Source organism: Megascapheus bottae, unplaced genomic scaffold, assembly GCF_031878675.1.
Source record: "Megascapheus bottae isolate mThoBot1 unplaced genomic scaffold, mThoBot2.hap1 HAP1_SCAFFOLD_41, whole genome shotgun sequence".
Classification (NCBI taxonomy): domain Eukaryota; kingdom Metazoa; phylum Chordata; class Mammalia; order Rodentia; family Geomyidae; genus Megascapheus; species Megascapheus bottae.
In genome coordinates, this window is record NW_028327585.1 from 206,003 (window position 1) to 216,351 (window position 10,349).

At 44.5% G+C, this 10,349-nt stretch overlaps 1 pseudogene; it reads left to right on the top strand.

Annotated features, from left to right (window-relative positions):
• The first annotated feature begins 9,242 nt into the window (after positions 1-9,242).
• LOC150039592 (olfactory receptor 7E24-like) lies at positions 9,243-9,969 on the top strand (annotated as a pseudogene).
• Positions 9,970-10,349: the final 380 nt, after the last annotated feature.

Here is a 10,349-nt window from a genome sequence, read left to right on the forward strand (position 1 = left end):
AATGTTCCATGTGCTGCTGAGAAAAACGTATATTGTGTTGTTGCTGGGTGGAATATTCTGCAGATGTCTGTTAGATCTAGTGGTCTATATAATTGTTCAGTTCTAAGGTTTCTCTGTTGAGTTTTTGCCTTGTGATCTGTCCATAGGTGAAAGTGGTGTGTTAAAGTCACCGACAATCACTGTATTTCGATCTGTGCATGGTTTCAGTGTAAGTAAAGTTTGCTTCATGAAGTCCGGAACTCCGGGATTGGGTGTGTAAATATTTAGGATCGTTATGTCTTCCTGGAGGAAAGATCCCTTTAGTAGTATGTAGTAACCTTCTTTGTCTTTTCTTACTAATTTTGGTTTGAAGTCTATTGTATCTGACATGAGGATGGCAACTCCAGCCTGTTTATGGGGGCCGTTAGCTTGATAGAGTTTATTCCAGCCTCTCACTTTCAAAAGATGCTTGTCTTTTTGGGTAAGATGTGTCTCTTGAAGACAGCAGAACGATGGCTCTTGCTTTTTGATCCAACTAGACAGCCTATGCCCTTTAATTGGAGAGTTAAGTCCATTGATATTGAGAGTTAGGATTGAGAGATATTTATTAGGTTCTACCATTTTTAAAAGCTTTTATTTGGGCCTGTGTCTTGACAGTTCTTGTGGTCCTTAGGTGGTATGCTATTTAGGTGCCATTTCTTTCCCTATATTGCATTTATTTTGGTTTTCTATGTATAGAAAATCTTTCAGAATTCTCTGTAGTGTTGGTTTTGTTGCGACATATTGTTGCAGCTTTTCCCTGGAATGGAATGTTTTTATTGTTCCCTCAGTTATGAATGAGAGCTTAGCTGGGTACAGTATTCTTGGTTGGCAGTTATTTGACTTAAGGGACATATATGCTTCCAGTCACTTCTTGCTTGCATGGTCTCTGCTGAGTAATCTGGGGTTATTCTGATTGGTTTTCCTTTATAGGTTACTGAACCCTTTTCCCTGGCTGCGTTTAGGATCATTTTTTTTGGTTTCTACTGATCCAGTTCGGATTACGATGTGGCGGTGAGATGTTCTTTTCTGGTCAGGTCTGTTTGGGGTTCTAAAAGCTTCTTGTATCTGGATGGGTCTGCCCTTCTGGATATTTGGGAAATTCTCTGAGATGATTCCCTGAAGTATAATTCCAATACCATTGATCTCTTTCTCCAGACCCTCCTCAATACCAATTAGCCTTAAATTAGGCTTCCTAATTGTATCTTGGACCTCCTGAAGCGCTCTCTCATTTTTCCTAGATTTGGACTGACTCATTTTCTGTTCTTTCTCTATAATAACTAAATTATCTTCAGCCCCGGAAATTCTCTCCTCTGCATTGTCTAACCTGCTATCAAACCTATCTACTTTATTTTTCATCTCCCTTGCTACTAATTGCTCATTTTTGATGCCTTGCATCTCTTCTTTTAGATCACGTATGGATTTCTTTAGCTCCTTGATTTCCATTTGAGTGGTTAGCTCAGTAGCTTTATTTTCTTTGAACATTTGCTGGAGTTCGGTCACCTTTTTATTTGTGGATTCTATGAATTCATCCATCTTTCTTTGAACAGCCTTTATTATGGCCTCCTTTATGGCTTCTTCTTTTTTACTTATCACCTTGTTTATGGTTTCCTCTTGTTCACCTATGGCTTCCTCCCTTATCTCTTTATTTGTATTTTCACGTTTTTCATTAATGATGTTTATCAATTGCATTTGTACAGCGCTTGGAAGACTCTCCTGTAGGTTGAACTGTGACTGTTCCATTGGCTGTTTACATTGGGTGGGGGAGGTGGGAGATGTTGTTTCTTGATTTGACATTTTTCTTGAGTTTCTTGTTCTGCCCATTTGAAAATGGGAGCAAGATTAATACTAAAGACCATTATAGTTTTCCAGATATAACCAGCCTAGACCTGTGTAGCTGGCAGACTCTAGATGTTCACAAGTTTTGATTGGTGTTATCACTCTTTCTTTTTGTGCATTTACCGACTAGTCTAATTATTCACTGATAAGCGATTTATATCCAAAACAATAAGCCTCTCAACCCAATCTCTATTGTCTTTAAGTCCCTCTGAGCCTACAGAATAATTAAACACCTAGATATACAATGTTGCTCAACAGCCATCAAGTGTAGATCCATGCAGTATAAGGGATGAAAGAGGAGCGGAGGTCCAGAGATAGAAAAATAGAATGAGAGAGGTCAGGGGGTGAGTAGGTAGAGTATTTGAGTACAAAATTTGGAATGTATTAGAATAAAACTTATGTGTTGCTGCGCGACTAGCTCTTTGCCCAACCAGTGGCCTCACAGTGGACCATGGGATGGATCTGCGAGCTTCCGTCTGAGCATGGTTGGCGGACGTTTTCCTGTGCTGCTTCGAGGGGCGGCCCCAAGGCAAGGGTGTGGGGATTGAGAGTTTCAGGAGCTCTCAGTAGGACCAGCAGGAGGCCCCTCTGTTCCCAGGGGCAGGGCCCAGCTGGGGAAGTGGGCTCCAAGGGCGGAGCCGCGCCTTTTTGGTTCTCAGAAGGGGAGCTTGGCTGCTGGTCAGCCCTTCAGATCCCTGCTGTGTTTCCACTGCTTTGTCAGAGTCTGTGACTGTGGGGGTGGGCCCTGGGTTGTTTCTTGCTCAGGATTCCCAGCTGGAGGATGCTCCGCTGGAGAATTGAAGGGGGGCAGATGCTGGCTCCTATTTACCCGCACCCCCTACCCACTGTTGTAAGGCAGGGTGCCAAAGCCCTGCACTCTCCAGATCCAGTGGCCTTGGTGAGGAGCCTGGTGGGCGGGTGGGAACTGGGACAGCTCCTCCTCCCCTGGTGGGGTGCTGAGTCTTAGGGTCCGCCCGCTTGTCAGTCTCCAGTCAGAGGGCTGGGGTTTAGCCCGTTGGGCAGGTGGGAGTTGGAACAGCCCTGCCTCCCTTGGTGGGGTGCTGGGTCTTATGGGTAGCCCGCCTGTCATTCTCTAGTCAATGGCCTGAGGGAGGGGGCTGTTGAGGGGAGGGACAGGATTCTAAATTCCTTGCCCCCCTGCTCCCACCAGTCTTTCTCGGGCGCGGTGTTGGGGTCTGAGTTAAGTTCTATTGCTTGGCACCCGCTCCGCTTTCCCGATGTGTTTGGGAATGCGCCGTACTACTCAGGCCTCTGCGTCTGTCTGTGGGTGCTCCACGGTGGTGGTGGGGAGTCTTTCACTCCCCTCGGGTCTCCACCGCCACCTGTGTTCTGCGTCTGGGTTCCGCTGCTTGCTGTTCTGGTTCCGTGTCTGGGTTCCCCTGCTTCCGCCGTTCGCTGGCCCGGTTCTGTGCTGGTTTCTGCAGCCGTTGGACTCCCAGCCTGGTGCCCTCCACTGCCGCCGCTTTTCGTGGATTAGAGCCAGTGCCCGCCCCCGCTTTCCCCGCGTGGAGCCGGCGCCCGCTCAAGCCGCTTTTCGCAGCTTGGTCAGGCACCAGCTGCCGCTTATCGCGGCTTTCTGTGGCTTTGGGCGAGAGGTGGGGGAGGGGTCCTCTCATTCCGAATTCTTTGAGAAAGTTGGATGTGAGCTTTATCTGGATTTCTTTTCCGGTTTGAGTCCTTCTCAGTTGCTTTTTGAGTTTGTTGTTGTGGATTTCTTTAGATAGTTGGCTCGTGGGACTCCCTGGTTCTCTCTTTTTATCAGAGAAAGCTAGGCAGCGTCCCTATTGGCTCGGCGCCATCTTCCTTAATCCTGACTTTTTCTTTATAACAAAAATTGGAGAATTCCATGGAGAGTTAGAAGGGGCCACATGTCCCAAGTCTAGCTGTTCCTGTACCAGCTGCTGAACTGCAATGATCTTTTCTAGAGAAAGAGGCCACTGTTCGACCCATACTGGTTCTTCACAGAGCCAATTTATGGGATCAGCATGAGGGGCAGGAAAAACAACAGCCCCCGTTAAAGAATACCCTAATCCTTGTCTCGGGGGGTGAGACTGGGGTTGGAGTGGCTCTGGCTCCCCCTGTGCTGCTCGGTCTAGTCCCCTAAAGGGGAGGAGGCGTTGATCAAGTAACTGCTTAGTGACCGCAGCACTAGGACTAAACATATACACTCCAATTTTTTGCATGATATGACAACCCCATAAATTATTTGGCAGATGATCCAGGACAAATGGTTGAAAATGACCGGAGTGCCCTTCCTCATCTCTCCAAACAAGGATTGCACTGCTCTGCTGTGGGTCAGTTGCTTGCCCAATCCCCTGTAGGGAAGTCATAGAGGTTGTCAGGGGCCATTGGGCTGGCCAATGCTATTTAGATATTGCAGACACATCCGCTCCTGTGTCTAATATTCCTTTAAAGGGTTTTTCTTGTATAAATATAGACATCTCAGGCCTCTCTTGTTTTATGCTTTGTACCCAATAGATATCAGAGGATCCAAATCCTCTCTGTCTGCATGGGGCAGAAGAATTAGCAGTCTCCCCGTGAGGTAAAGGCACAAGTATTAGTTGTGCTAATTTTTGACCAGCTGGGATCGATCCCACATGTTTCGGGGCAGAGGCCATAACTTTGATTTCTCCAGTGAAATCCTGGTCAATTTTGCCTGGTGTAGTCTGTATCCCTTCAAGGGCTGAGCTACTTCGCCCTAACAGCAATCCAGCCACTCCCGGGGAAGGGGACCGAAGACTCCCGGGGGGAGAGCTTGTGTCCCCATCACTGGCTTCAATACTGTGCAGGTCGAGGAGCAGAGGTCCAATCCTGCGCTGCCTGGTGTGGCATGGAAGAGGCTGGAGACTGATTTTGGGGGGTTGTTAGAAGATGCACTTGTGGCCGAGAAGAGGGAGGGACTGCCCCATGGTTTTGCGGGGCCAGAGGCTGGCCCCTTCTCCAGTTTCCTGAAAATGGCGGCCATTGCGATTTGTTGGTGACTTGCAATCTTTAGCCCAGTGCTTCTCTTTACCACAGCGTGGACATGTGCCAGGTAATTTTTCTCTCTTTAACCTGGCCTTGCTTGGGCATTGTGTCATCCAATGTCCTATTTGTCCACAAGAGAAGCAACGCCCTGGGGGTCTAGCAGCCCGGGAATGCCTCTGGCCTCTATATTTTAGAAATTCAGTAGCAGTCTTTCCTTGAGGAGCGGCGGCTAAAGTAAGGCCTTGTACATGGGAGGGTCCAATATCAGCACACAGTGAAATAAAGTCCGTGATTCCTCCCTTATTCTTATGGGGTCTGATAGCCGCCTGACAGGCGGAGTTGGCATTTTCATAGGCTATGTGTCTAACTATAATCTTCCTTGCGATCTCATCTTGTACTAAGCAGTCTGCAGTCTCCATCAATCGCGACAAAAATTCTAGATAAGGTTCATTCGGTCCCTGTTTAACTTCTACTAAATTTCTTGTCCGATTGGAATTACGTAACCTTTTCCAAGCCTCTCTCGCCGCAGCATTCATTTGTGAATAGGCTTCCTTTGCATGACCCAATTGATCTTCGTTGTTTTTATAGGTTCCCTCTCCTAACAACTGATCAAAGTGTAAGGCAGGTTCTTAGACCTATTTGTTTCAATTTTAGCCGACACTGTGCAGTGAACTCTGTCTCCCATAATAAGTACTCTCCTGCACTAAGGCATGCTCTGGCAAGCCGCTTCCAGTCATTTGGGCATACAATACCAGCACACACGGCCTCCAATATTACTTGAGTAAAAGGGGCAGTTGGCCCATATTGGGAGCAGGCACTTTTTAAATCCTGTAATAGTTTAACAGGAACAGGTTGATGGTATACTTGTTCATCATGATCAACTAAACTAGGGAAGCATCGAGGCCCTGAAATATCTTCCCTCTCTCTAGCAGCCTGAGCCGGGTTTAATTGCGATGCACTGTGCCTGGTTGTCGTGCCTGTTAAAAGGGACTTGTTTCTAGAGCCTTTAGGCTTGCCTAAAGGTTGAAAAAGGGATTGGGGCCGTAAGGCTGCATCCAGAGGCAGTGGGTGTGAGGGGAAAGGTTTAGAATCAGACACCATAGTGGCCTGAGGGTCATATTTCTTTCCTACTTCTGGGGGGGCTCTCTGCTCTTTCCCCGTTTTAGATAGTAGATGTAGCATTTCTTCTAACCTCTTTTCTATCGTAGCTATCCAGTCCTCCATCGGCTCATCATAACTTTCCTCCCTGATATTCAAATTTGAATTCTGATACTCAATATCTACTGGTTGTTGTTCCATTTTCAAGATCTCACTTAGACTCTCTTGGGCTGCGGCATATGGCTCAGCCTCAGGTTTTTCAGAAGGGTCTTTAATTTATAAATTTCCCTTAATTCAAGATTAAGTTCAGCATTCTCATGTTGAGGATTTATACATTCACTTACTAAATTCCATACAGTAATAGCCTCTACTGGGGTCTTTTTGGGGCCATATACATTATAATAATCTTGAATTCTTTTTCCTATCCGCTGCCAGGTTTTTAGGAATTCCTCCTCTATAGACCTCGGGCATGCCTCCTCGACAAACTGTAGGAAGCTCTGAAGCACCCCTTTTTCCACCCACGTTCCGTGGGCTTCAGGTAGGCCTGTTAAGATCGGTACATACGATGTATGGCTATTAACTTGACCCATAATTTTTACTCTGGACAATACAGCCTTCTGCTCTCTCACACTCTTAAAATCCTCTTTTAATAGTCCTACGATGTGTTACTCACTACAGCGGGGTCCTCCGCCTTCGTCCCAGATTTTCAGGGTCCCTGTTCGGGCGCCAGTTGCCGGGGCCAGCCGGCAGCAAACCAGGGTTCGCAGATTGGGATTCCTGAAATAGGGGCAAGGACTAGTAAAAAATAGAAGAGAGACAAACAGATGGAGTTCGGGAGGACTACAGCCCAAGTCAGCAGTCCAAGAAGGCTGTGAGCTTCAGACTGCCGCCTGAGACTTGTCCTGTTTATTTTAAGTTCCGACCTTAAATACTCTTCTTAAAACTAGGGAACTGCCAGAGGCTACATTCATAAAAAATAGTAAACAAGTCACATATAGGATAAATGAGAAAGGATTAACATTGCTTAAAGCCATCCTGATAAGAACTGATTGACATTGCTTAAAGTTATCCTGATAAGAACTGATTGACATTGCTTAAAGTTATCCTGATAAGAGTTACTTCCTTGTGTATACAGTTGTGTAGGTCCAAGGTCAGGTCCAAGGTCATTGACCCCACAGTCGTTCCCCAACAACTGATGTCCTGAAGACCAACAACTGCCAACCTAGACCGATATATCCAGCAAAACTAGCATTTATATTTGAGGGACAAACAAGAATATTTCACTCCAAAGAGAAGCTTTTTGAATACGTGCACATTAAACCAGCATTACAATGAATATTAATTAATTGAGAACAAATTGTAGAACATCAAGAACCCCCATCAAGAAGCAAACATCTATAATTCACTAAACACAAAAGGGGAAAAAAGAGAAAGAACTTAGAAGTAAAAATAAATAACAACAATGGACACTGACCACTTCTCCATAATCTCCCTAAATATATACGGGCTGAATGTTCCAATCAAAAAACACAGAGCAGCAGACTGGATTAAGAAACACCACCCATCAATATGTTGCCTCCAAGAGACACACCTCACTGCCAAAGACAGAAACAAATTCTAAGTGAAAGGCTGGAAATCAATTTTCCACTCCAATGCACCATGCAAAAAAGCAGGAGTAGTAATCTTAATCTCCAATAAAATTAACTTCTCAGTAAAATCAGTACATAAAGATAGAGATGGCCATTATATATTAGTAAAGGGTACAATCCTTGCCCATAATATTACAATTATAAACATCTACTCCCCCAACACGGGAGCACCCAAAGTCCTATTATCAGCCAGTCCCCCGACATCTCCCTAAATATCTTCAATCCAATATTAGCCCCAGTTGAAAATTTTCTTTTATTGCCCTATTCATGGTCCACTGTGAGGATTGAGCCTGAGGTTTACATACACTTGAAGCATGGGACAATCTTTTCATCTGTACATCATGGACATGACCCAACAGAGAATCAACGCAACCAAGTGTGTAGTGAGTGTACCACACTATTCATACAAGCATGCTTTCTGCAAGCTTCCTGGTGATTTATAATTTTCCTTCTTGTATCGATATACAGTGATATGTCTTACCTAAAGAGCCAAACATCTGCAAGTACTCTTTCTTCATAATCAATACAGGCAAGCAAGAGGGATCCTGTTAGAGGAGTTGAAGGAATAGCAGTAGTGAAGAATGTAAATTATTACATTGTTCCACTGAAGCTCACAGGGATCTTACCTAAATCTCTTTCTGTTTTCCTATAGTCTGCCTTGGTATCTAATAGATTATGACTGAACACACGATTTCTATGGAAACGGTGGTAGATGGTTAGATAAGAAAAACAGTGTGAATCTAACTTTCTTTTTGTCTATTGTCATAGAAAATTAAATACTGGAAAGTGGTTTGTGAAAGACCTTGTTAGGCCCCCAGTGAGAACATGGGCCTCTGTCTCATTTCTCTCTGACATCCAGGAAGAGAACAGGCTGAGTTCTGTAGACAGAGGTTCAAAGCCAGCATGGGCAGCGAAACCTGTGAGCTCTCACCTCCAATTAGCTACCAGGAGTTTCTTTCCCAAGGACTTGAACTTTCCTTTGGGCAGGAAAGCCTCAAGGACTGTACCCAGGCATAGAGTCAAAATTCCAGGATGCATACAGACAAAGAAAGAGAGAGAGAGAGAGAGAGAGAGAGAGAGAGAGAGAGAGAGAGAGACAGAGAGAGAGACAGAGAGAGAGACAGAGAGACAGAGAGAGACAGAGACAGAGAGAGAGGGAGAGGGAGAGAGAGAAATTAGAAAACAAAGCCAGGCTGCAGAAATCTCCTGGGAGCTTGCAGGCACATTGGATGAAAATGCAGTTCACAGATTAAAAAAATCACTGCTCTAAATTATCCTGCAATGAAGAATAAAATGTATATCCTATGATCAGTAAACACTGTCTATAATGTTTTAGATGATTGCGTTTGTCACAACTGAACAGTGTGGAACAGAATGTTGGTATCAACTATGCACAATTGAGTTCAAATAATTGTGGAATTCTGACTTCTTCATTATATTTTGCTCTCTCTTTATATTGAAGGTCTCCAATTAATGCAGAGCTGTGCAATCTAACACATATCTCAGAATTTTTATCTCCTGGGACTCCCAGATGACCTTGAGCTACAAACTCATGCTCTTTGGACTCTTTCTCTCCATGTACCTGATCACTGTGCTTGGAAATCTGCTCATCATCCTGGCTTCACCTCTGATCCCCACCTCCACACCCCCATGTACTTCTTCCTCTCCAACCTGTCCTTAGCTAACATTGGCTTCATCTCCACCACCGTCCCCAAGATGCTGGTGGACATCCAGACTCACGGCAGAAACATCTCCTATGCTGGCTGCCTCACCCAGAAGTCTATTTCTCTCATTTTTGGTTGTATGGATCTTTTGCTTCTTAGCGTGATGGCCTATGACCGCTTTGCGGCCATCTGTCATCCCCTGAATTACCCTCTCACCATGAACCCTCGTCTACGTTTCTCCTTGGTTCTGCTGTCATTTGTCAACAGCTTCTTGGACGGCAGATGCACGTGTGGATGGCTTTACAGATGACCAATTTCAAGGAAGCGTAAATCCTAAATTTTTCTGTGACCCTTCTCAAGTCCTGGATCTTTCCTGTAAGCACACACTCACTGATGATTTATTTAAGTACATTTTTGTTACCATTTTCATTTTCTTTCCTATCTTTTGGATCCTTTTCTCTTACTACAAGATTATTTCTTCTGTGCTGAGGATATCATCTTCAAGTGGGAAGTACAAAGACTTCTCCACTTGTGGCTCTCACCTGTCTGTGGTCTGCTTATTGTTTGGGACAGCATTGGGGGTCTATTTTGCATCAGCTGTGTCACATTCTCCCAGTGTCATCGCTGTAACCTCAGCAATGTACACAGTGGTCACTCCTCTCCTGAACTCCTTCATCTACAGTCTGAGGAACAGGGTCCTCCAAAGTGCCTGAACAGGTTGTTCAAACCAGGAGCTGTGTTGCAGAAGCAAAAAACTTGAGTATAAATTCCAATGAATTCTACCAGTCTGTATACCTGATTACACTAGTTTCATTAGTGTAATCCATTATTAGAAAGGAATATATCAGGATAAATTCCTGATGGAGGTATGTATCTTTTTTATGTTTAAAATGTTACTTTGCAAAGAATGATGAATGTCTGCAGATGGTGGGCCAAGCAAAGAATTTAGCAAAGAGTGAGTGGCAAAGTTTGTAATATGTAAAATTTACCTCAATAAAATTGGACAGAAACAGACCTTTTTGTTTTTCTTTTTTTCAGCGTTTAAAATCATTTATTCAAGATGCATAGTTATGCAGCAGAAAAGACAAAACTG